General features: G+C 56.8%; 1 protein-coding gene across 3 annotated transcripts in view; it reads left to right on the top strand.

Annotated features, from left to right (window-relative positions):
* Nucleotides 1–3,371: 3,371 nt before the first annotated feature.
* Nucleotides 3,372–26,349, top strand: part of CXXC5 (CXXC finger protein 5) — a 35,315-nt gene continuing 12,337 nt past the window's right edge. The window contains exon 1 of one of the 3 annotated variants that reach the window (XM_060636004.3): nucleotides 3,372–3,931. The gene's annotated coding sequence lies outside the window, so the exon portion shown is untranslated. Of the gene's footprint in view, nucleotides 3,932–3,977; nucleotides 4,095–26,349 lie in introns of those variants that run through there. The other 2 variants (XM_060636001.3, XM_060636002.3) reach the window with 2 other exon arrangements.

The raw sequence follows: 26,349 nt of genomic DNA, 5'->3' as shown, positions 1-26,349 counted from the left end.
TCAGACGGAGGAGCATAGGACTCTTGATTGCCAGGTTGTGAGTTTGAGCCCCATGTTGGGTGTAGAGATTACGAAAATAAGTAAACTTATACAACAAAAAAAGGGTGGACCTACATCTGCCAAAAGAGAGTACCTTTTCTACTTTGTACAGAGGCTAGCAGTAGCCCTGTAGATTCGGGCCAAACTGATGCTGGGAATGGAAGTCAAAGAAGTGGGAGGTGACACATGCCATGGTCTTCAGCGAGGAGTTCATGAGATAAGCTTGATGAAGGCCCTCCTGGCCAGAGAGAACAGTACCCTCAGCCATGGAAACGTGAAGGGATTTTTGGGGTGTCTGAGGGAACCACAAGCGTTGGATAGTGTTGGTCTGCAGGGCCCAGGGATTGCAGGCAGTCCTAGGGCTGATTAGGGAAGTCAGGTTGAGCTGGGGAAGGGGCTTGGCTGGAGCTTATGGGTTCTGAGGAATCACTACCGGAAGTGATGGAGGTGAACCCCAGGGCACATCCATCTGTGAGAAGACTCACTAGGACAGCAAATCACCTCAGGGGTTAGGAGAACAACTTTGGTGCCAGTCTCACTTAAGTTTCCTCATCTGACAAATGGGGATGATACTACTGCTGAGGCTGAATAAAGGATTAAATGAGTTTATGTACCTAGCTGTTTAGCCTGATGCCCTACTCATAAAAGCTTCATAAATGCCAGGTGTGGATATCATAACCAGGACAGGATCCTGGACTGTCACACTCCTACCCAGAATATAGTGAAGGTGGGTGCAGGGCTCCTCTTTCTCTGCAAGGTGCTGGAGACTTCAGAAATTTGATAGCTGAATCTAAGCTGATTGGTTGCATAACAATGTGAAACCTAAATATTCTTTTTTGGAGGCAAGGAATGAGGTGAGAACAGTGAACCAGGATGGCTTCACTTCTTGTGGAAGGGGTCTGGGTGGGGATGCTCTCCAGAGACCTCCCAGGAGTCCTTTCTGGGTGCCCCCACTTGTTTGTTATAGGGAAAGTTCTCTGTGGATGGCCTGCACATGACATTTCCTTTCAGGTTGTGTTCTCCCTATGGATACTTCTGCCTCTCTCTTCTTTGGTTCCTACCTGGGTTGAATAGGTGAGAGTCTGAGTCTCCCTCCAGGAGAAGACCAAGGTTCCAAGATCCAACCTCTAAACTGGGCCAGGCATATACCAATACTCCTTGCCTGAGAAAGTCATCATTGGGATCATTTGGCTCATCTTCATTGCAGCCTGCCACCCCTTGGCCTTTGCCCTCCTGACTTCGTTGGGAGGGGGGGCGGGGAGTGGGGGCCAGAGGTGGGCAGAGGTCTTACACACACACACACACACACACACACACACACACACACACACAAAGTGGGTAATAATAATTCCCTTAGGTGGAGCTACTACCCACTCTCCATGAATATCACCAGCATGAAGCTTTTTTTGGGTGTGCAGAACCTGATTCTGCACTGACCCTAGACTGTAGGAGCCCTTCAGGACTGAGTTTCATTTCTTTGCTCCTAGTCCTCTGAGGCCTGCTGCTAACTCCTGGGGAATAAGTTCCCCCTCACAGTCAGTGCTCAGCTTCCCCAGAAAGGTAAGTAGAGGTGGGCTAAGTACTTAGAGATTCTGGAGGATCTAGACCTGGGACTCTGCCTCCTTTTTCTTATATGGTTAGTACCCAGTACAGTACCTGACACTCAGGGTGGGGCCCAGAATGTCTCTCTTTAAGCAGTTTAGGGTGGTAATCTAGAGGTGTTCAATTTTCTTAAAACTGTGTTCCCATAGCAAGTACCTTGCTTTTACTCACATGGTTTGTTTGTTTGAGGTGGCTTTGAGGAAGGGTGCTGGAGAGAAGAGAGGAGAGAAGAGAAGAGGGCTAAACACCTCCCTTAGGAGCCATTCTTAGCCCTTAGTTAAGGAAGGACACTTCTCAGCATTTGTGGAAAGGAGGGAGTGTCCACGATGTCTCTGGAGGGGTCACTGCCTGTGGCTTGGAAGGTCAAGATGGGTAAAGAAGCAACACATTTCAGATGAACTCTGCCCTTTGACATCTCCCTAACTCCCCTGTGCCTGGTTGGGTCAAGGTCCCAAGGCCAAATTTAGAAGGCTTGGGGAATGGGCTGCTCCCAGAAGACCCAGGCCCCAAGGCCCTCTCCTGCCTTGGAGACAGGCAGGCCACACAGAGAGGAAGCAGTGAGGTGGGAGCTGGTTTCAGTTCTCCCACCAAGGCTGTGCCAGTGGCTGGAGGCACGGGGTTAGAGGCTGTTAACTCTCTCTTATCTGAGCTGCAATAGATTTGGGGGTGTACATATAACCCTAGGCAGACTTCCTGGGCACGCTACCCCTCTCTTATTAGGGTCTCCAGTCGGGTTTTTTTGTTTTGTTTTTGTTTTTTGCCTGGAGGAAACATAAACCCACCTTACAAATTCCACAGAATCAGAGAAACTTCCCACTTTGGGATTATCTGCAGTTTGGGATTATATGAGCCTGGGGCTTGCTCTGTGGGCCCCTGAAGTGAAGAGAAGACATCTGCAGCTTTAGGATTAGCCCAAGCTGGGCAGATGGAGGGGGCACTGAGTGAGGGGAAGGATATTCGGGCGCAAATCTGTACCCTGGGCTTTTGTTCTCTTTCAACCAGTTTCTACTGAGTACTGCTCTGTGCCAGGCACTGTTGCAGGCTCCGTTTGTAGGCCACAGTCTCAGGGATCCACAATGTAGTTGCCTTAGCCCCAGGAGTCAGGGCTTGGACTAGCGCTGGAGTAGGAGAGAAAATGTCCTTTCTTAGATCGCTTTCCTCATCTGTAAAATGGGGACAAGAATCTTCTCTCCTAGTCTTCCCGGGAACTAGAGCCTACTGAGTCCCGGAAAGTGCTTGGGGAAGGGTGGGGTCTTTGAACCGGCGTCTAGCTCCAAGTGCCCTAGGCTAGAAGTTCCAGGCCCTACGCGTACCAGAGCTGAGGGGAGAGGCCAAGCCCTCCCTACTGGTCCAGGTAGCTTCCGGCGTGCTTAGGCAAGGGGGCAGAGGGACCGCGGATTTCCCCGCGAGGTAGGTCGTCGAGACCAGGTCGTCACAAAATAGGGAAGGTCCTCTTATTTTTTGTAAAGTTGCGGAAAAAAGAGATGAAGACGGGGCGCGCTGGGGAGCTGAGCCTGGGCCGACCTCGTCAGAGCGTGGGGAGCTCGAGGCGCAGTGGCTGCGGCTCCGGCCTCAGAGCCTGCGGCGTCCAAGTGGCCAGAGCTGCGCTGGGAGGGAGGCGGAGGGAGGAGGGAGGGGAGCTGAGGTGGAGGCGGGCGGGCGGGCGGGGGGGGGGGGGGGGGGGGGGAGAGGAGGGAGCGTCGAGTCCGGTCCGGGTTTTGCCGGCAGCCCCCGGGCAGCGTTCAGAGCTCCTGCCCGGGCGGGCGCGCGGCGGCGGCGGCGGCAGAGGCGGCGGAGCCTGAGCGGGGATGTAGAGGCGGCGGCACTGGCGGCAGCAGAGGCGGCGGCGGCGGCAAGAGCAGGCGCCCGAGCCGAGCGAGAAGAGCGGCCGAACCTTGCCCCCCGAAGCCGGGCCCCGCGTCCCAGCCCTGCCCAGCCTGCGCCCAGCCATGCGCGCCGCCTGCTGAGTCCGGACGCCTCACGCTGCGCCCTCCGCCCGCCGCGCCGCGCTTCGCTCGGGGGTGATTAGTTGCTTTTTGTTGTTTTTTAATTTGGGCCGCGGGGAGGGGGAGGAGGGGCAGGTGCTGCAGGCTCCCCCCCCTCCCCGCCTCGGGCCAGCCGCGGCGGCGTGACTCCGGCTCCGGACCCGGGCACGGCGGGCTGCGCGGCTGGAGCGGAGCGCACCGCGGCGGTGGTGCCCAGAGCGGAGCGCAGCTCCCCGCCCCACCCCTCCCCCTCGGCCTCGCGGCGGCGGCGGCGGCCGTGGCGGCTTGGACGACTCTGAGAGCCGGTAGGTGTCGGGCCACGGCCCTCCCCCGACCCCCCCGGAGGCCGGCCCCCTCCCCTTCCCCGCCTACCTCCCTCTCCTCCCTCGGGGCCCGGTGCGCGGCCGGGGCCGGAGTTCGCTGCAAGTCGGCGGAAAGTTTGGCGGCGCGAGCTCCCCCGAAGTTCAGGTGCGGAGAGCCAGGGACGGGAAAGGAGGGGTCCGTGTTTGGGAGGGGCGGGGGGCGCCCGCAGGCTGAGCCGCGGAGCCCTGTAGCCTGGGAGCCCTAGCGCCGGTGATCGCTCGGTGGCCGCTGCTATACTCAAGCCTCCCCAAGCCGCAGTCGGCTCGGTCGCAGATCACTGAGTACAGACAAAAAGAGGGGTTTTAGGGTCGGGGACTGCGGTTTGGGCGCCGTGGGTTGGGACCGAGGCTCTCCCTGCGGGGTACCGTCCCCTCCCCAAGTACTCGAGCTTGAGGGCGCTGGGGCGGCGGGAGCCCGGGTCCTCACCTCTTGGTGTTGGGCGGGCGCTCCGCCTGCGGGGGCGGCTGATTGGAGATATGCGGCGCGCACTCCCCCCGTCAGACCCCTCGCAGCCCTGTGTTTTGGGGGCTACAGTAACTGCTGCCCTGGACCACGCGTGGCTGAGTCTCACCCCTCCACTTGGAGGGGGCGGCCACTTCTATATTTCCCCTATGGTTCCTCGCCCCCGCTGCCCGCCGGGTGCCTGGCGGGCTGATCAAGTTTGACCTTTTTTTTTCCCCCTTCTTTTTTACCGTCTAAGTATCAACCCCCACCACAACCTCCGCTCTCCGAGGCCTCTCTTTCCCGTCCTCTCCAGCCTTGGGGAGTCTTTCAGCCTGTCTCCCGAGCTCCGCGTGGCCAAGCAGCGTGCAAAGCCAGGGAGGGAGACTGGGGGTGTTCCTGTAGCTGCGGAGTGTGGGAGGCGGGTGTCCCAGGCGCCTGCCTCGCTGCTTTGGCCCCAAATTTACCCATGAAGTTCGGCCCCAAGCCCCCCTCCCCTTTGCTTCCCTAGAGCGAGGGGCTGAACCGCCGCGAGAAGAATGTGTTAATTTTCTTGCTGGGGGAAGTTGTCCTCTCCCGGAATGGGCTGCTTTCCGGCGGGGAGCGCGGGGTGCGCCTGGCTTTGTTTATTTGTAGAATCGACAGAAAAGTGAGTGACCCCAGTTTTTAAATTGGGGGGCTGCCTCCGGGTCCTGTCAGAAGAGCTGAAGCGCCCAATAAGGGAGCAAGATAGCTTTTTTTTTTTTTTTTCTTCCCCGCTCGGAAGGGGTGCGCGGAGTTGGGCTGGTGCCATGGGCTGCAAGGAGGCAGCAGCAGATTTGGGGGGTTCTGTAGGGACTCATCCGTCAAGACCCACACCTTCCTTTTTCTCCCGAGACAAGGGTCTGAAGGCAGCCGCGCCCTACTTTGCCCCCAGGATCCTGGGTGGTCTGCGAGTCGCATCTTCGTGTTGGGGGAGAGCTGAACCGGGATCCGGCGAGCCAGCTTCTTGACCTCCGCCTTTCCCTGAGCGGCGGGCGCTGTTCGGAGCCCTCGGTTTTGTGGTGGGCCCAGCCCCCCCGCGTTTGCTCAGGAAGCGCTGGGGAGGGGGGCTTGTGTGTTCGTTCGGCCCTCGCCCCCGCCGGAGCCGCCCCGGGCGGCTGGCAAACAGAGTCCCTTTCAAGTTTTCCGCTGGGGCCGCCTGGCGGGGGCTGCGTGCGCGGTCGCTGCGGACTTGTTTGGAGCGCTATTTGAACGCCCGGCGCCACCTCAGCTGCCCCGGCCCGCGGGGGCGGGGGTGTCCTTCCGTGCAACTGAGAGCATTTCAATTAGATGTTTTTACCGGTCGCACTGGCCTAAGCTTCGCGTGAGCCCCCTCCCGAAAGACCCCCTATCCTGGGTCCCAACTGCCGCAGGAACCCCAGGAACTGGTACCCGAGGTCTCCTCCCAACTCTTTTTTTGAGAGCGATGAGGGGAGACTGAGGTCGGTGCTACCTACTACTGTCTAGTGTTGATTTAGCAGTTTCCCTGGATGAGACTCAAGCAGGAGCTGAGGGGGGGGGGGGGTAGTGGCCCGCTCTGCAGCTGTCACCCCCCTCCCAGAACGGAAATCGTTCTCTCCTGGGGAGGAGGGAGAGGGGGTGATTTTTGTCCTGGGAAGGGGTGGGAACAGCTGAGGAAGGTTGGCGTCTGAGTTCTCAGTCAGCCCTGGGGAGCTTGGTAGAAGCACCCCCACCTCATCTTGGCATGAGCTGGGGCTCTCCCAGGGAAGCCCCTAAGCCAGCCTTGTGGCTCCCTCTCCAAAGCCACCTCCCTTTCCAAGGTGGGGGCAGAGGTTCCTCTGCAGAAGACAGACCCTTGGCTGGCTGGCTGTCGGTTGGCGCCTTATTTATGTGTGTATTTGGGCCCGGCTGTTTTCCCGGCTCAGCAGGTGACCCTGGCCTGGGCCTCCTATCTCTCCCCCGACAGAGCCTGTTGACTTACCCGTGGGCCAGCGGCCTCGTCTTTATCACGTGAGGCCTGGAATGTCCACCCGCCTGGGCTGGGCCGGGTGGGGGAAGGGAGAAGGAGGGGAGGATTCTGCATCCAGGGCCCAGGCCAGCACAGGCCTCTGTTCCATGGGTTCCCACTATAAGCCCCAACTCTTGATTCCTCTTTCTAGCTTTTTGCCTGCCTTCTACCCATTTGACAAGTATGAAACTGAGGCTTATAGGAGTGTGGCAAGCAGAGTTGTATCTGCATAAAGAACCAAGCCTCTGAGAATTAAATACCCCACCTTCTTTAGAGCCCCACCTAGCTATTTATGGGAGAGTGGAATGGAAATGGGGGTCTCTCTGGGGGGAGGGGTGTGGGCTGAGCTGAGGTCAGCTGACTTTTTAAGGATTCTAGATAGGTCGGAGGAATGAGGGGGTATACTGATGAGCCAGACCCAGGCCTGCTTTCCTAGAGCCCCCTGTCTGGTGGGGTGACGATTAAGGCAGAACTAACTCCCCAGTCCTGGTGCTCTGGAGCATGGCCTTATTGGCCAGGGATGGGGCAGGGCTCATTTACTGTTATTACTGTTATTATTGTCTATTCTCTATATGTAAATAATTTATTCATTCATTGCCCCAACATACATTTTTTGAGCACCTACTATGTGTCAAGTCCCACCTTTCTAACTCTGCCCCTGCTTGGGAGGCAGGCCCAGGGTAGAAGCCCCTCCCTCTTTCCCCACCCGCTGGGGCCTGGATTGGGGCTTCCCACCCTTTTTTCTGGTGCTCTCCCTCCCTTATCCCTACCACCTGGTGCTGTCCTAGCCTCTCTCTCTCTCTCTCTCTCTCTCTCTCTCTCTGTGTGTGTGTGTGTGCGCGTGTGTGTGAAGTGTCCTTGATTAAGTGTATTAATAGTTAAACTCTCACTCATAGCTGGAACTCACCAGACCACAAAAAGCCTCCCCAGTTACTCACGCGCTACTGCCCAACAAGAATATCCCACTCAAGTTTTTTTTTTTCTTTCTCTTACTTCCCCCTTCATTCCCCCCAACTCTGAGCCCACCTCCCAGGCTACAGGCAATGAAAAAGGACTGACCCCCTCAAAGACCCAGGAATCTCCCAGCCATTCCACCTGCCCCCTAAAGCCCAAGGCAATGTCAGCTGCTAGATGAGGCTGTGTGGGTCTAGTCTGTTGGTCTGGGATGTGGGAAGCTGGGTGGTATGTGTGCTTATGACTCAGGGCATGTGGTATCTGTAAATCTGTGTGTTGAACGTGTGTCCATCTGCCTGCCTTGGGGGGGTGGGAGTCTGAGCATGTGTATATTTGTGCATCAGGGCATGTGTATCTGTGGATCTAGGAGTTGTGTATGTCTGCATTGCATCTGTACATGTGTGTTTGTGAATCTGAGTACGTATCTGAAAGTTGGATTTGTCCTTGTGAATCTGGGAATGTGCATATTCTGAGTTGTGTGTGCTTAGAATTTTGGAGTGTGTACTTGTGATTTGTGTATATCTGTGTTTTGCGTATTGTAAATCTGGGGGTGTCTGACTCCCTGAGTAGTGAATCTGAATTGGGAAAGTGGTATGTGAATCTGGGAGTGGGCATATCTGAGCTGTGCGGGCAGTGGTCTGTGTCTGTCTTTGGTGGCTGGTGTCTGTGTTCCTTTCTTTTTCTGTATCTGTCTGCCAGTCTGTCTTTCTGAGTCTCTCCCTCCCTCTTCCTCTCTGGTTGAGGCCGTGTGTGTGTGTGTGTGTGTGTGTGTGTGTGTGTGTCTGTCTGTGTAGCATTGAACCTCTCCCACCCCGTCCTTCCCCTCCTCTGCCCTCCCTGGCAGTAACTGGGCAGCCTCCCCGTCTGCCTGCCTGCTGGGAGTTTTGGAAGCTGTGGAGGGAGACAGGCTGGGGCCGGGGTGACAGCGCGTATCCACGGCGATGGCAGCCTGTGATTATGGGAATAAAAGGATTTTAAGGTCATGGGTGTATTTTTTTTTTTTTTTTTTTTTTTTTTTTTTTTTTTTTTTTGTTCTGTTTTGTTTTTCCCCCCTTTGGTGGAGCCGGTGGCAGCAAAGGGCCAGAGCTGTGTGTCTGCAGGTTGGGAGTCTGTCCCCATGCAAGTGAACATGGATATGTGGTGCTTTCCTGGAAGCATGAATACATGTGTGCACATGCATGAGCAGAGCCTGTGAAACTATGTGTTCTACGTGTGTTCTAGCTGCCTGCTCCCCATGTGAGAGGCCACAGGGCTATTCCCTGGGGGAGAATTCCCAAGAAAACTTTTTGCTTCTGGGAGAGACATGGAGCTGGAACCCTGCAGTCCTCTATATCCTTAAGAGCTGTCTGGCCTGATCCTTGCCTACCCGACCTTCCCTCCACAGTAGGGTGTCTTTTGCCAGAGACTGGCTGGGCCCAGTCACCTGGGCCAGGCCACATCTTGGGGTGTCAGTGCCCCTGGCCCTGCTCCAGTCCCTGTAATTGCATTCTGCCGCCTAATCCCCCGCCAGCTCAATTAGATCGCAAATTCTTCTTCATTTCCTGCCTCTGATGCTGGCCTCCCTCTGGGCTCGCAGGGCCTGGGAGAGAGGGAGGGGATCCTGCCCCCCTCCTGCCCGCACCAGGGGCTCTTAGAGGGTGTGATTAGTTGCTGGCACACTGGCCCTGGGGTGCAGGTTGGAACCTTGGGGGCCGACAGGACAGCTCTGTTGGCCTTCTTTGGACTAGCCTCAGTATTCCCATGCTGGGGGAGGGGCTTGTGTTACTGGTACATGGGCTCTAGGTAGACCAGACATCACTCTGGGCCAGGCCCCTACACACTGCCCTCACCCCGTGTCCCCACAGGCTCTGCTCGTGTTCTGTTTCCAGAGCAGTTGCTGGTCACCCTCTGGCACAGTAGTCGTGACCTTGTTTTTGACCTTTCATTGGTGTCTGTTCTGGAGGTCAGTAGGACCACTGAGCTCTTCTCTACTGGGTCCTCTTAACTTCCTCCCTTGTCTCAAGGGAGACTCTGACCTCACCCAGACAAGTGTGTTTGAGCCCTGGCTCTGGAGTCACACCTCATTCCAAATCTTGGCCACGCCACTGTCTAGCTGGGTATATGACCTTTGGGTGAGTTGTGTTCTCTGTGATCCTCAGTTTCCTTATCCCTGAAATGGGATAATAAGAGTGCCTGCCTCACAAGGCCATTTTCAGATGGACACAAGGATAGTTGGTCAGTGCCCAGCACCAGTAGCTAACCCACAGCATGCAATAAAAGTTGGCTTTCCTGGTGACAAGGACTTCATACCCCTAGTGAAAAGGAAGAAAAGAGTTGGTGGCTCACACATAGCATTTCCGTTTCCATTCTGCTCATTACCAGGTGTGTGACGTTGAGCACATCACTTTGCCTCTCTGGGTTTCTCTTCCCCATCGTAAAATGGGACTGGTTATAGGCCTGACCTCCTAGAACACACGGGAGGGCTATCTGAATGCAGATGCTTGGCCCCAGCTGCCCGCCCCAGCAGGTTTTCACCATATTGGTTACCTTCCTTTTTCTTTCATCACACCAAGCCTAGGGTGGTGTGGGACTGGTGAAGGCTCAGGCGCAGGGACAGGGGGACTGGCCAAGGTCATGAGGCCCGGGTGGGGTGGGAGGGCTAGGGGATGACCTGCTGGCTTGCTCACTCGTTTACTCGCTGGCTCAGCTGAGCTGTGAGGCATGGACTTCCCTCCCCGCTGGTCTCTGTGGAAAGTGGTGGCTTGGCTGATTTTTTTCTGTAAAGGGGAAGCTGGATGTCTACCCTCTCCTTCCCCAGGAGGCACCCGTGGCAGCGGCTGTGCTGACAGGCCTCCTGGCCTTCTTGCTCGGGTAGCTGGCAGCTCTGGAAGGCCGACTGCACACAGATCAGCCACAGGAAAGAGGGAACCGCAAAGGTCCCCTGCCATCACTCATCCCCACGGCCCCTCCCACCCTCAGCCTTGTCCCTTTGGATGGAAAGACAGAAAGGAGCCACAGCAGGAGAGTTGGGGAGACTGGCTCTGCCAGAGGTGGTGGAGAGGGATGGGGTGTGGATAGGGGGTCAGGAGCCCTCTGCTGCAGGGTCCCAGGATCTCCCTGGCTAGTCTTCTTATTTCTATGACCTCTGTCACTCACTGGCCTAGGTTCTTTAATATTTCATGGCCTGTGGAGCCAGCCCCCTGCCCTAGCCCCCTTTGTCTGTCTGCTTCCCCCCTTGGGGTATCCCTGTCGCTGAGTTGCTGAATTACTGACCCCAAGAGGCTGCCTTCCCGTTCCCCCAACTGGCCCCAACACCTTCTGTACCCCGCCTGACTTGTCTCCCCACACCTCTACTTGTCACACCTTCCACCTCATACACATCGTCTCCCCTTCTCTGACATCTCTGACCATCTCCCTGCCCTTTTCCTCCATTTTCCTCTTTTGTTGGCCTCCTCCTCAGCGGAACAGAAACCGTGGCAACTGGTCCGTCTGCCTGCTCCCCTGTCCACCCCTTCCTGCCCCCTCCCCCTAGCTGTGCTGGGCGTGAGAGCTGGTTTTATTTATTTTTCTGTTTGTTTGGGAAGAGGGCAGTGGCAGTTCTGGGCCCTGGCTGCTGCGCTCTGCCTAGAGCGGCGGGCAGGCGGGCCGTGCTGGCCTCCCAGGAATGTGGCTGGGACGCCCCGCGCTATATTTACTCCCCTCCAGCTGCCGGCCCCAGCAGGGCAGAGCCAGGCCTGCCCGGTGGCCCTGGGGGAGCCCTGTACCCACCCTCCCCTGTCCAGCAGACCCCACGTAGCCCTTGAGCCCACTGCTCCCTCCCTTCCCTGTGACCTCTTCTGACCTCCTTGGACTCGCCTGGCCTGCCAGCAGGAACACTCATGTGCCATGGCAGTACATACGCAAAGTGCGGGTGCTAGGGCCTGATTCCTGTGGGGCAGCACCTGGTAGCCCCACACCCCCACCCAGGGGCCTAGCTTAGGCCTGTAATCTGGTGGCCAGAACTATGCAAAGCATCTTTCTGGGGCTCTCCCCACCAGGCCTGGTCCCTGATCTTGCCTCAGTGCCCTCAGCTCTGCTGCTCAGCAATGCTGGCAGGGGTAGGGTGGGTTGGGGCCTGGGGCAGCTTTGAGCAGCTGTGTTCTGTGCACTGCTCTCCCCCTCCCACGTAATGTGCCCTCTGCTAGACCTCCCGGGTTTCTCACATAGACATCTGTGTGCACACCTGAGTGCTTGGACATACATGTGCAACACATATGAACACATCCTGGATTATACCTTCCTTGGAGGCAGGGCCATGCCTCCTGTCATTGATTCCCTCATTCATCAGATGCTCATGGGGTTTTGTGAGCCCGCGCCTTGCCAGCCATGCAATGGGATATGGCAGTGATTCCTTCTTGTACCCCCAGTGTCTGGCACCAGCTAAGTAATGGAAGAGCTTTAGCTTCTGCTGTAATCAGTTGCTATCCCCCCATTATTACTATAATAATAATAATAATAATAATAATAATAATAATAATAAAGTTTCCACAATGGTAATGGCAATGGCTAACATCCTAAACCCTTACTGGGGCAGGCACTGTGTTAATGGCTTTCTTTAGTCCTCACTGTAGCCCAGTGGTTGGATGCTGTTAGCATCCCAGTATACAGTTGAGGAAACTGAGGCTGGACAGTTTGTTACTTGCCCCAGGACTTGCCACTTGGGGTTGGGTCCTGGCACAGCTCTTGACTGGCTGTGAACACCATGAGAATAGACACGGTTGGTCTGCATGTTTACTGCACCGTCCACACTGCCTGGCATACAATAGGCACTCCCTGTGTTTGTTGACTAGAAGCCTTGCTCTCCTTCGTGGGGCCCTCATACCCCTGGCAGGGGGCCTGACGTGGTGTGTGTGTGGCGGGGGGCGATTGGCCAGTTGGGCAAATGAATTAATGAATGATCAGATGATTCAGTGGGAATGAGTGCTCTCAGGGAACACTGGGTGGGAGATGTGCTTGTGCTGGCGATTGGACTGCTATGTGGAGATCAACTGTCCCAGTAGAGGATTCTGAGAAGTGAAATGGGGGGAGGGGCTGAGAAACGTGGCCAGAGACCAGTAGACTGCTGGGGCCTAGCCCTTGGTGCAGGTCATGTCTTCTGCCAAGATCTCGGTTTTTCCATCTGTCAAATGGGCTTGGGAGGCTTTGTCCTCGCTGGCTTTCAGTTGGCCTGGTCTGGGACTGGCCTAGGGAGCCTGAGAGGTGAGGGGACTGTGGTGGAAGGGAGGAAGCAGTGGGTGGTGAAGACAGGAAGATTAAGCGTGGAGCTTGGCTTGGAACCTGAGAAGCAGGGAGACCAGCCCTGACCTGACGCCTTGTCCTCCCTCTGAGCTGCAGGGTGGAGGTGCAGGTTCACAAACCTCTAGCTACCCACTCTTGTCAGAGCTGGGCTTCCTGACATCTGCAGTGTCAGTGGCTGTGTGTGCCATGAGGGGGTGGCCTGTCTTCCAGGACTAGATTGGCTCTATCTCCTGGCCCATAGCCGCCCCCCCCCCCCCCATCCCCACCGCCTTTCCAGTTCCTGTTGATCCTGATGGGAGAGACCCACCCCTTCTGCATGACCCACCTTCTCCAAAGCTTAGATGGGGTCTTGGTTAGCTGGGTCCATAACTCCCGTTGAGAGTGGGCTTGGCCCCCTTTCTTCCTGGGAGTGTAAGATCTTGGTGGCCTAGAATTTTTGTCACAGGAATTTAGAATCAGAATGCTTGGAGCGGAGGGATTCTTTTCAGGATTCTTGTCATGTTGGGATTCTAGAATCACAGAACCATGAGTTTTACTGCAAAGGAAGCGTGAATGGTCATGTTTCAATCTTGTTTGACGCTAGGGGACAGTGAGGATCTGAGAGGAGGGGCTTCCCTGTGGTGCCCTCAAGTGACATGAGTATGTACCTGAGACAGAAACCCAGGTCTGTCTCTGATCTACCCCTCTTTGGAGATCTGGGCTGGCATGGGGAGTGGGCTGTGTGGGCCCAGTCAGGCAGCAAGGGGGTGCGGCTGGCCTGTAGGCACAGGAGGGGTCCTTGTGGCGGTGCCCACCCACCCGCTGCCCACCCGCCTGCTGCCCACGCTTCCCGAGGCACCAGTGTGAGGAGGAAATGCCGGCTGTTGCTTCCAGCGACAGCCGGCAGGGCCGGGCGGCTTCCCAGCTCCCCCTCTGATTCATGGCCGCCTGCAGCTCCCCCCTCCCCTGGGGGCCTCAGCAGCCCCATCTGTGCAATGGGGAGAGGAGGCTCTACCCCAGAGTCTAGCGTCACAAAGGCAATGAATTTGGGGCTCTTTTCAAGATCACCATGATGCTTCGAGAGTGTTGGGAGACCAGCGTGAAATAGCCAGCTGGGCATTTGGACCCGGAGCATTGAGAAGTTCTGCTTGGAGTCAGTCACCCTAATGCCTCCTATAGTCTGAATTGGTGCTGAATTGGTTCCTGGGGCAGAAAGTGTGGTGGGTGGTAAAAGGAAGAGCACTGGATGGGAGGCTTAGGTCACTGGGCTCTCTCTTGACCTCAGTATACCCATCCGCAAAATGGAGGATGTTATTCAATGAGGTCTTATTCACTGTCAACTCTACCTGGGTATGTGCTGGATGAGGTGCATACTGGGAATGCTGAGGCAAATAGCAGAGTGGTGGGGCAGGGCGGGGGGTCTCTTTGGCTGCAGACATGGGGCGGGAGTATGATTTGGCTGAAGGGGTGGCTCTAGGAGAAGGAATGAGGTAGGGGGGAGATAAGGAGCCTGCCAGCAAGGCAACGTCCAGCGGAAAATCCCAGCCATTCTCAGGAAGCGTTTCCTCCACCGGTCTCCTGGGAGGGAGGCGAGGCAAGCAGGAAGGCGAGTAGATGGGGGCAAACAAAGCCCCCCAGCCAGTCTGAGTGGAGATGTCCCTGGCCTGGCAGCTGGGCGGGTGTGCCCCTCGCACTGCGGGAGGGCTGGAACGCACCCCCCACCATGCTCTGAAACTGGGCCTGTGGTGGGAGGGCCAGGGCTGCCAGGAGGGGCCGGGCCATAGTCCAGATTTCAAAGCCTTCCCCAGGGGCCTCGTGGTGCCCTCCGCCCTGTCCTGAGCTGCCGCCGCGGGGGTGGCAGATGCTGTTTCATCGGCTGAGGCAAGTGGGAGGCCTCCGGAAGGTCCTCCTGGGAGGTTCCGGGGGGCAGTGGGGGCGTCAGCAGCTGCCGCCCAGCCAGAGCTGGCTCACAGTGGCCTCCCAGGTCCCTGTGTACCCCAGGCTTGGGGCCTGGGGGAAGTGCTTTGGAATTGAGACTGGTCCCCCCTGCCTTTGCCTCACCCGCCCCCCCCCCCCAACACACACACACACACACACACACACACACACACACACACACACACTGCCCACCAAGCTTCTTGGCTCTGGCCACCTCCCATCCCTGGCTGTGTCTGCAGAGCCCCCCGGGGAAGGCAGGGGAGGAGGCGCAGTGGGCTCAGAACAGCGGGTGCCCGTGCAGCCAAGTATTTGTGCGAGCTGTCAGAGACAGACAGGCATGTGGGGAATTTGGTGCGTGTGGGGCTGGGGGAAGCAGCCGGGTGGGCAGGCAGGCAGGGAGGGAAGGTGGGGGTGCCTCCCCCGCCTGTTGAACCCTGTAGAGACCACTGTTTTCCCCAGCCCCAAACCAGAAGGTGTGTCAGACACTGTCTTCCTGCCTGTACCAGTGCAGTGAGACTATGACCCTTGCTAGGGTCTGATAGGGTGCTGACACTGGGGAAGGGGGTGCCATGTTGAGTGTTGGAGCCTGGGAGAAGCTGTCTGGTGAAGTGTGGAGCCAGGCAGGAATCCGGGTTGTGCCCGACTCTGGCCTCCAGGAAATAGCAGCTGTTATGCTCCCGTGTACCCCCGCCACCAACCCCCCTGCCCCCAAGCCTGGCACAACTTGTTTCCTGGCCAGGGTCCGGCTGGGGCAGATTGGAGGAGCCTGGTATTGCCCAGTCTGGGCAAGGAACAGGCTGGGTGGAAGGGGCCATGTTTATAAGCCTACAGGTACTTGGGGTGCTGGGGAGGGGCTTCCCCCAGACATTCTTTTGCGAAAGCAGGTTGGAGTCACTTGGATGAGGGGAACTTGGCCCTTCTTTCCCTGGACAGAGACCCCAATTTAGTCCCCTTTGGGGTCTGCTCTCCAGTAGTGCCATTAGGCATGTTAGGGCCTAGAGTTGAGTAATACTTGATGTTTCATATCTGAGAACCCAGAGAGGGGGATACACTGGCCCAAGATCACACGGTGGGCTCCCCAGCCTTCTCTGTACCCTCATGTGGGTGGGGCCAATGGGGGAGAGGTGAACATTGGGGGTTTGCTGGGGTGGGGGGACTATATTTAGTCCTGCAGAGCCAGGGGGCCCCTGGGAGCAGCTGTCAGTGGGGGGACAGACAGAGGCCTGGAGCTGCATTTAGTCTGGACAGAAATATCCTCCCCCCACCCACCCACCCACTGGCTGGGCGGCCAGGCTGCGGGCTTGTCCCCTGAGGGGCAGCTTGCCTGGGCCTGGCGGCCGGCGGGACAGGCAAGATGACCCGATAGGCTTTTCCCAGCTCAGGTTTCGATGAAACAGGAACCGGAGCCGCAGCTTGGGCTGTGGGGGCCAGGGCAGCCGGAGCCTAGGGGAGCCTAGGGGGCCAGGGCGGCCTCCCCCTACTCCCCCCTTCTCCCTGTGGTGCAGCCTCCCATTCTCTGAGGCCTGGGGAAGAGGCAGGTTATTTATCAAGCCAGCCTCCCTGCCGTGTCTGCCTGCGCCTCCCCCCACCTTGCCTCCCCCCACCTTGCCTCCCACCCCCCCCCCCCCACTCTTGTGCTGGCGGCCATGAGCCTAGCAGAGCAGGGTGAGCTGGGCGGGCGGGCAGGCGGCAGGATGAGCTCAGGAGACGTGAGTCACCCCATCCCTAGCAGCCCCACGAGGCCCTGCGGCCTTGCAGGCAGAGCGCACTCACGCACTCCTCACACGGCACACCCAGGGGCACACGCTTGGGACAGACACATTCACTCAGCACACGTAGTTCCACAGGACCCAGCACATACAACCAATGCACACAGTGCGGTCCTGGTCACCTAATCTGTGGACGCTTACAGTCACAGCCCTGGCTTCTGGCATGTACACATGCTGGCACATACGTAGTCACACGTGGGCGTGCTGTACCCCTGGGAGGACCCCAGACACTGCTGCAGTAAAGTTGTATGTCTGCTCCATCTTCAGGACACAGCCCACAACCACATGGTCCCATAGAATCGGGCCAGGAGCAGTGACACAACAGAACCTGGCATGTGTGCCCACACATGTGTACACACACACATGCAAACACACATGATACAGTTGGGGCACCACTTACCCAAATGACCATTGGCCAATGTAGAGTCACCTGAGTTGTGTAGGGTAGGTGTGAGAAGGGAAGTGTTTTCTCCCATCCCCCAGGCTGGCTTGGCTTTCTCTAGGGGAAGAGGCCCAAGTGTCAGGCTTGGAAATGTTAAACCCACCCTGACCTCCAGGATGAAGTCTGACCCCGGTAGAGCAGGTTGGGTACAAATGGGAGAGAGATACAGAGGTAGCCAGGAAGAGGAAAGACCTGGAACAGAAAAGCTGTGGAAGATATTTTTTCCTGGGAGTGCCGAGTGGCCAGCTGCTGCCCCACTCAGTGGGCAGGTCCTTGGGAGTTTGGGGGTACCAGAAATTGGGGGAAGAGACCCCCTTGTTCTAGTGAGCTGTGCCCCAGGAGCCTGCCTGCTCACTCTGGCACCCGCTTTCCTCAGTTCTTTTGGCTCCCAAATCTCATCTCCCCCGCCTTGCAACTGGTACCCTGAGATTTAGAATTCAGACAAATTTCCTGGTTCTTAGTCTACTGGCCTACAAAATGGGTACAGAGTTGACCTGAATACAAGGAGCGGCTGGGCTGCTGGATTGGAGGGATGCCCTCAAGGAGCCTGTAAGTTTCTGCTGTGCATTGGGTCTAGGGCTTGCCTTCCCTGGACTGGGCAGAACCGGGGGCATGTCTGTTTTTCATATACTGAAAAACACCAGTTTTCAGATTAGAGAATTGAGTCTGATGGGTCTGACTTCATGGTCATGAAGGGCTTTAGACACAATCACCCAGCACCCAGACTACAGATCATTCTGGCTCTACAAGGTTGAGAGAGCCCAGAAGGGGTCAAGAGGAAGGTGGCTGTAAGGTCTTGGGCCCAGGCTAGCTCCCATCTCCTGACCACACAGATCTCCCTCATAAAGGCCTAGACAGTGGTCAGGGAGGGAAGGAGGGGCCCAGGCATTCTGAAGTAAACAAACAGCAATGGTCAGTCAGGAGGATTGGATGTCCCCTGAGCCATGGACTCGAGTTGGACAGGCCTGGGCTCCAAACTTGGCTTGGTCACTGCCTGCTTTGCAATCGTGGGCCACTCTGACCTCACTTTTGCCACCTATAAAATGAGTATGAGCCTTATCTCTGTGTCTCAAAGCTATGAGACCTGAAATAGATAGTGGGGTGTGGTTCTCACTATGTCTCACCTGGATCTCCAGGTGAATCCAGACCTCCTCCCGAACTGACTGCTCCACCAAAGCTGGCATTTTCCTGGGAGTGGTACCCCACCACAAGGACTCCTTAATTAGACTATCTTGGATTCGGCCTTCTTTAGGGCTGTTCTCAGGGAACGCTGAGGTGTGGGAGTGAAGAGGCTGACCTTGGGGCTACAGGGAGGGGGAGGCATGGGAATGGGTTGGACCCAGGGAGAGGAATGTGGGGTCCTTGGGTGTCTGGACATCCCTGGGGGCTTTACAACATGGGAGGAAGCAGAGTCAACCATAGATCCACTTCTATGGATTGAATAGATATGAGTCTATGCATTCTCAGTTCCCCAACCCACCAGTACACAACAAGGCCACAAGTTAGACTCAGCAGGGACTTACAGGTGGCAAATAGGTTCTTTGCGGTGTGGTGAGGGGCTTGGCAGACACCTATGTGAATGCACTGTTGGGACCACTGGAGACAGAAGTGCTGACATAGAGCAGGCCGGGCTGGGGGCCCAGGGAGGGAGGAGGAAAGGTTGGCAGGAAGTATAGATGCGTTCTTCCTGTGGCCACAAAAGGCAGTGCAGGCCTGGACAGCTGAGTGCTGCCCTCCCTATAGACTTCAGACCTCTACCAATGTTCATCTCTCTTTGTTCCTACAGGTAAGAGGGCAGGGGAGAAATGATCTCCATGGGGCTGGAGAACTGAAGCACAAGGAATTGGCTCAGATTCAAAGGCAAACAGTGACAGAACTGGGGCCACAACCTAGGTTACCCAGCACTCCTGGCTTGAGCTGTTCTTGACACTCTTGTACTGGCTGATGATGGCAGTAAAAATAATACAGCTGTCATTTGTTGAGCACCTTCTGTATGCTGGCCCTGCACTGAGAACTTCTGTCCTCTCTAGGACCCTGACGAGGGTGGGACTGTCATCCTGTGCGCTTTACAGACAATGGAATGGGCTGAGCAAGGTCAAGCAACTTCTCTGAGGCCACCTAGAATGTGAGCTGTAGATTGGGAGAAGAACCCCGGTCCCAAAGCCCACTTGGACACTTTCATGGTCTGAAACTGTGCTTCGGGGGGGGGGGGGGGTGTCCTACCCATCCCCATAATCACATGACAAGTAATGTTTCTGGTTGGGCCATCCTCTTCCCCACCTATGCCCAGCTCCATGACTGTCCTAGGGCCCTCTGCTATCTCAGGGCACTCCCCAGGTTTGGACACAAGGGCCTTGGGACTGCTGACTCCTTAGGCCTGGGAAGGGTGAGCCCTGTTGACTCTGGCTTCTGCAAGGGTTGTGATTCACTGGGACTGGGGTAGAGGACCAGGGGATACACCGGGGAGCAGATTGGTGCCCCTTACGGTTTCGGGGATATCCTTGCACACAAGTTCTGGGAAACTCAATTGCTGTGCTGGTGGGAGCCGCCTGGAGTCCTGGTCAGGGTCACATAACTCCTGCATCCCCCAACCTCCCACCTTCCTGGGGGCTCCTTTCCCTTCTAGGGAGCCCTGCATGGAGTAGTCGAGAAAGTGCCCTTGAGTTAGAGATATCTAATTCTGTACACAGGGGCAGCCAGAGCAGTGACCCCCCACCCCCCAGTCAGTGTGCCAGTTAGCCAGCGAGAGCACCAGGCACAGTGTGGCCCTAGGTCAGGACTCAGTAGAGGTCACTGAGTCAGGTTTTTGTTCTGGAAGTTGGTATTGGCTTCAGATGGAGGAGCAGATTCTCTGGGTTTAGGGTCCTGGGCTATGTGGCAAGTCACTTCCCTTTTCTGGTCTCAGTTTCTACATCTGTGAAATGACAGACAGTCTGCTGAACACGTTCTCTGGGGGAGGGGTATGTCAGTCAGACACACACCCACATGCCTTCAGCTGGTGTTCCCAGGTCCCCCAGGCCCAGTGTTCCTGTAGCCCTCACACTGGCCACCGGATCCAGGAGGAATAAGGCAGGCTCTAGAATTGGGCAAGCCTGGATTTTATTTTTTTTATTTTTTATTAAAAAAAATTTTTTTTTAATGTTTATTTATTTTTTGAGACAGAGAGAGATAGAGCATGAACGGGGGAGGGTCAGAGAGAGAGGGAGACACAGAATCTGAAGCAGGCTCCAGGCTCTGAGCTGTCAGCACAGAGCCCGACGCGGGGCTTGAACTCACGGACCGTGAGATCATGACCTGAGCTGAAGTCGGGCACTTAACCGACTGAGCCACCCAGGCGCCCAAGCCTGGATTTTAGTCTTACCTCTACCATCCACAGTTACTGCCCCACTCAAGTCTGAGCCTCAGCGTCTTCATCTGTGAAATGGGTGAACCTTGGTTCTTACTTCTGGGTTACTACTGTGAGGATAAAACAAAGTGTGGACAGAGCACCTGGCACGGACTCTGTCGATGGTAGTGACAGTGGAACCCTGACGAATACCCTGAGCTGTCCTAGTTGCTGTCCCCCGCCCAACCTTGGTCTCAGGGATTCTGGGAAGGAGACAGTGCCAGTCTGCTGGCTCAGCCGGCTTGGCCACTGACCTTCAGAGCACCCAGGCTGTCAAGGCCGCCCGCCTGCCCGCCCGCCCGCCTCCCTGCCTGCCTGCCTGCCTGCCCGCCTGCCTGCCGGGCGGGCAGGGAGGGGCGCCAGCCAGCTCTTCGCCTGATGCTACCCGCCCCTGCTCCCACTCTCCTCTTCCTCTCTGCGCCTGTGTGTGAGCTAATTAATCTCAGCCCCTTTGGGAAATTAGAACGCTGCAGCCGCGGCCTCCTCAACCTCGCAGTGCCTGTGCTGCTACTGGGCCCTGCCAAGACCCACTGTGGTTTGGGGGCACAGGGTGGGGGATGGGGGAGCAGGATGAGCTGGGCAGGTGTGAGTCTCCCTGAGCGCCCCCCCGTCCTGACCAGGGAGCTCTGGCTTTCTAGCTTCCTCCCCTTCCAGACAGCATCCATAAGGACATCAGGCAATTGCTTCGCTGGGTGAAACTCAACCCCCAGCACCTCCCTGCCCTGGTCCTGGGGCTGGTACGGTCATCCCTCACCCCACGTTCGATCTCATTGCGGGGTCCTCTTGCCTGCCCAGTTCAGGCTGATGCAGATAGATGTAATTATGGAATTTTGCTTGGGAAATTAATTTGAAAAAGTTAATTAATTGGTGGTTCCGGAGGTGGCAGGCTCCACGCCCAGCCAGTCCTACTGACGTCAGTGCTGACCCGCCTGAGACGTGCAGCTTCCTGGGCAGGCTGGGGAGAGGGACCCCAGTGACCTGATTGGGCAGTCCTGGTGCAGGCAGAAGCACAGTGAGGAGGAAGAGGCAGACTAGTATCCTCACCCAGTGTTGGCACCTGGAAAGTGTGTGTTGACTGGACGTGCTAGATGAACTTGGGCATCCTGAGAACTCCACCACTTGTTAGCATGTTCAACAAGCCATTGTCAAGCTTCTGTATACCAATCCCAGTGTCTCAAGTGTCCATAGCCAGCATAGACAGCTGAATGTTTTGTCCACTTCTTATAAATCTCTTTTCTCAAGGGGCGCCTGGGTGGCTCAGTCCGTTAAGCGTCCGACTTCAGCTCAGGTCATGATCTCGCGGTCCGTGAGTTTGAGCCCCGCGTCGGGCTCTGGGCTGATGGCTCAGAGCCTGGAGCCTGCTTCCGATTCTGTGTCTCCCTCTCTCTCTGCCCCTCCCCCATTCATGCTCTGTCTCTCTCTGTCTCAAAAAGAAATAAAACGTTAAAAAAAAAAATTAAATCTCTTTTCTCAAAACCTCTAAACCTATACCCAAAGGCTTTTCTAAAGGGTTCAAGGGACATTATAGATCCATTGTGCAGATGGAGTAACTGAGGCCCAGAGAGGATGTGACTTGCCCATCTTTTAAGCTCTGTCCTCCAGCAGGATGGCTTAGGGGGTGTATAAAGCTTAGGCTTCTTCCCAGGGGAGGAATACTTCCACGGGCAGCCCCCTTCCAAGTTCCAAGTGACAGGGGCCTTAAAGTTGACTCTGTTCCCTAAGGAGAGGGCCAGAGAACGTGGCCAGCCCCCAACCCTGGCTCCCCTGGTCCTGTTGTGTCTCCTGCCCTGACCCCACTATCAGACATGTATGTTGCCCTGTGTGTGCATGTAGGGGCTTCCTCCACCACCCTACCTAATCCTCAAGATGACCTAGCTGGCTGAGGCAGGAGCCTCATGCCCGAGGGCTCCCTTTGGTACATAGAGACCCCATTTCTAGTACCTCTTGGCAAGGGCCCCTGACCAAGTTCTAGTGTCTAGAGGAGTGTGGGCTCAGTAAAGTCTTTGTCCAGACTATGGAAGGGTGAGGGCTGGGGCAAGAGGTAGCCATCTATAAAATAGGAGAATGAGAGCCAAATGGACCGTTAGGACAGGTCAGGGATACTGACTTGCAGGAGGTCAGCAAGGTGAGGAACTTGGGCTTTCAAGAGGTTTGGACCTGCATTCTTCCAAGCTGTGTGGCTTGGGCAGGTTCCTCAGCTTTTCTGAGATACTTTCCTCATCTGTTAAATGGGATGATCACGTAGGCCACTCAGAGTGCTGTGGTGAGGCACAAGGTGGTAGAATCACTTGAGGTGTCTGGCCTTGGCACCAGGCCGGGTGGGAGAACAGGGAGCCAGTGGGACTGTGCTGGTGCCAGGGCCTGAGAAAGCCCACAGGGTTTTGGAAGGGAATCTGGTGCATGTGGTTGGACCGAAGAACTGGAGGACACAAGAGGAGGTGATACTTGTGGGGCACCCAGGGGCCAACAGCTTGCAGCCCAGAGCCCTGGGGCCCTCTAGGGGGAGTCATTCCGTACAGCATCACTCCCAGATTTGTTTAGCACGTTCCCTCAGGACGTTCCCACGACCCAAATGGGACCTGCAGTTAATTGTGTAGGCCTCACCTGATAGTTGTTCAGAATAAAAGTGACCATCATGGACAGGCTGAGCTGGGCACTTTGCATCCCACAGCACTCTGATGTGGTCTGTACTGAATTTCTTCAAGGTCTGACTTGGAGGCTTGGGTTTAAGCAGGCCATACCTATTCCCTGAGCATCCTGTGTAAGCTGGGTATAGAGTCAGAAGGGAGAAGCTTCTTCAACCCACCTTCTCTCCACGAAGCTCTATGGTACTGCCTTCCAGCTCGTTAGACCATTGGCTGAGTGTTCAGGGCTCTCTGCACAGACTGTTAAACACTCCTGTGAGTGTATCTGTCCATAGGTGCCATATATAGCACCCTAGACTGGGAGCTCCTTGAGGGTGGGGTCCATGGCATCTCTCTGTATCCCATGCCTAGCACAGAGTTACCTCTAAATAGGATAGGGCTGTTTTCCTATTTTGTAGGCAGACAAATTAAGGCTCTGTGAGGACGTTGCTCAGCCAAGGTGAACACAGCCTTTTGAGGGGCAGAGCTAACCTGGCCCAGGTGGGTGTGGGGCTGCTGGTGCCCTCCTGGGGACCTTGTGTGGGCCTCAGTACCTTCCCTGACTTCCCTGGGGCCTGCAGCTCCTGATCCACTTGGCAGGCAGTGTTCCCAGTATCCAGGCTTAAGCCCTGTGCTCCCGAGAGTGGGGAGTGAGGAGTTCTGGCAGCAGAGTGTCAGAGGGCAGATCTTAATCTCTCCAAGCCTCAGTTTCTTCATCTGTGAAATGGGGATCTTGGTACTTCTGCCTGGTAGAGCTTGGGGATGGGGGAGTGGTTACAAGAAATAATGCATGTGTTCTTAGCTCCATGCCTCTTTAAGTGTTCCGCCATGGTTATTATTATTGTTGACACTGTTGTGTTATCATTACATTATTATTCACGCTCTCGGGGCCCCAGCGGCTGCAGTGGCTTTGGGCCTGGACACAGAGCTCTCGTCTGCAGAGAAGGAGTTACAGTTTCTAATTAGTGCCCTAAGGAGAGGGCCTAGGTTTTTATTTTTTCTGGAGGATCCCACCTGCCCAAGGCTTCCCCAGCCCCTGTCATACCCTCCCCAGCCTCAGGTAGGGGGCCTGGCTCCAGGCAAAAGCCTCCCCAAATTTCCCCTGCCACTCCCCCTGCCTCGCAGACCTCTGGGGCCATGAATCATTTATGAGGCAAAAATGAAACCAATTAAGGACAAACTTTGAAAGCCTCTAATTGCTGCGCCTGGTGGCACCGAGGAATGAGGGGAGGCAGGCCTGCTCGGTGCGGAATCTCCTTGGCCCGGTCCTTCCCAGGCCGCCTGTCCCACAGCGTCTCAGGGCGCCGCGTCCTCCCGGCTCCCCGCCGCCTCCCGGCCGGCCGCGGACGTGCCTGCGCGGCTCTGGCTGCTGCGTCTGCCGCCCCGGCGCCCGGCCGGGTCCCAGGCCGACTAATTAGGCCCGGCTCCCCTCCCCGCGCTGCCCGCTCCAGGCCCGAGGTGATGGCGGCTGTTCCTGCCGTTCTGGGGCCTGTGCCCCAGAGCTGGCCGCGTTTCTCGGGGCGGGAGCCAGCTCGGCTCGCCTGGCTTAACCCAGACGAGCCCAGGACGCCCTGTCCCTGAACTGGGAGGCTGGGGCTCCCCACGCCCCCACAGTGGGGTACAGGCGAGGGAAGGCTTCCGTCGGTGCTGGGGCACATGGTTGGACAGTGCCATTCAGTTTCAGGCAGAGCCGCTCTGCTCAGCACAGCAAGAGTGGAAGGAGCCGGAGCCGGAGCTGGAGGTGGGGTGTGTGGAGGGGGGGGGGGGGTGGCTGATGAGAGGGAAGCTGGGAGATGCAGGGCAAGGGGTAGGGCGGGGTATTGAGCTCCTGAAGTGTTGCAGCGGAACCCACCTCTTCCCCTCAGCTTTGTCAGGAACACAGTGACCTAATGCAGATTCCTTAGCCTTAGTTTCCCTGTTTGTAAATTATCAGGACTGACCAATCTTCTCCTGATTCGAGATTTGAGGAACTAGGCTTTATATCCCCTACTTCCCTCTCTTGTGAGCTCTGGGAGGGTGGAGGTCAGGGTCTGGAGTATGGACCCAGCAGGGCCTGCCTCACTGCCATGAGCTCTGGGCACGGGTGACCAGCCTGCTCACTGTGCTGAGGGCCAGGCAGGCCCTGGGCACTCAGGCACGTTGTTTGCTGAAACCAAATTTCTGTGCTTGTGTTTTTCCATAATTATATTAGCAGGTGGGATTTTTCCTCGGGGAGGCAGTGGGAGGGGGAGCGCCATGGCAGTGTCCCCGCCTGCTCTGAGCGTGAGCTCACACTCAGCTCTGCCCGCCCGCCTGTAATGATTTTTTAATTATGCAGCCAGTGCTCGGAATTGTTAATCCGCCTCCAGCCCAGCATCCCTTCTTGCAGCTCACACCCCAGCCCCTCACTGGTGTCCCCAGAGTGGTGGTGCCCAGCCGGGTGTCCATCACCGATGCTTAAAGTCCCCACCACAGTGGGAAAGAGGTGAGGCAGAGAGGGCCGCAGGGGTAACTCTGCTCCATGTGCATGTGACAGAACTTGGTGGTGGTGGGGCCTGTGGCTCTCTTTGTCCTCCTTCCCTCCTTTAGCCCCAGCATGGCTTGTACCATGGCTCCAGGATAGCTGTGGCTCTGGACAGGGACAGAGGAGGGATCAGTGCCCACCCCTGAGTGATTTGGCCACACCCATTTCAGAGACATTAGCCCCACTCTCCAGCCTTGTGTGACCCCAAGGACACACACAAGTATGATCTTTGTCTCTGTCACACACACAGTCACACTCTGCTTCCCCTCCACTCAGACTCACAGCTACACAAGCACAATAGCATGCTCTGTGTTTCTCACACACATAGCCACACCTGAGGGCCAGGGTGCCCTCAGGAGACCACATAGCTGCCTCCCGTGGCCTACAGTGCCCTGCCCCCACTCCCTTGCCTTCATACCTTCCACCCCCACCCCCTAACTGGGATGCACTCTGAGGCCTTCCTTCTCCCACCGGGTGCAGTGGCTGCCTGTTGTGGCTGGGCCTGCCTGGACATCCATCGACCTGGCCTGGGGGAGGTGGCGGGGGTGGGGGCTGTTCTGCAGCACCGTGGCGGCGGCTCCTCTCCAGGCGCCCAGCTGTGGCATCTGTCAAGGTCAGATAGCGACTCCGGAACCAGCCGGCTCGGCCCCATGGCCCCTCTCGCCTCATTATTTTTGTGTTCCGGGGCTGCGGCGACACCTCCCTCCTTCCTCCTCAGCCTCCTGCCTCATGCCTGCCTCCCCCACGCCTCTGCAGGGAGGGCCTGCGGTCTGGGGGCTTTTGTTTTCCAGTTTTTTCCACGCTCGGGCCAGGCAGGCTGGGTAAGACGCTGGTCAGAGCTGTTAAGTCTTGAACAACAGGCAAGGAAGGTGCCTCCCTCGTGACTGGGACAGGCTTTCGGCTAGTGGAACCCTGGGTTGGTTTCTCAGGGGGACAAACTGAACGTGGGTGGAACCCAACCCCCACCAAAGCTCAAGCACACCTGTGCGTAGCTTCCTGTTTCCATAGGGGCCCCAGCACCTGGCACCAGTTCCTGTCTGCACCATCCCCATTCCAGTCAGGCCCCACATTCACATCTC

The sequence above is a fragment of the Panthera onca genome, chromosome A1, assembly GCF_046562875.1.
Source record: "Panthera onca isolate mPanOnc1 chromosome A1, mPanOnc1 haplotype 2, whole genome shotgun sequence".
In the NCBI taxonomy this organism is placed as follows: Eukaryota; Metazoa; Chordata; class Mammalia; order Carnivora; family Felidae; genus Panthera; species Panthera onca.
The sequence above is the reverse complement of the archived record's forward strand: the minus strand, read 5'-3'. Positions and strand labels throughout refer to the sequence as shown.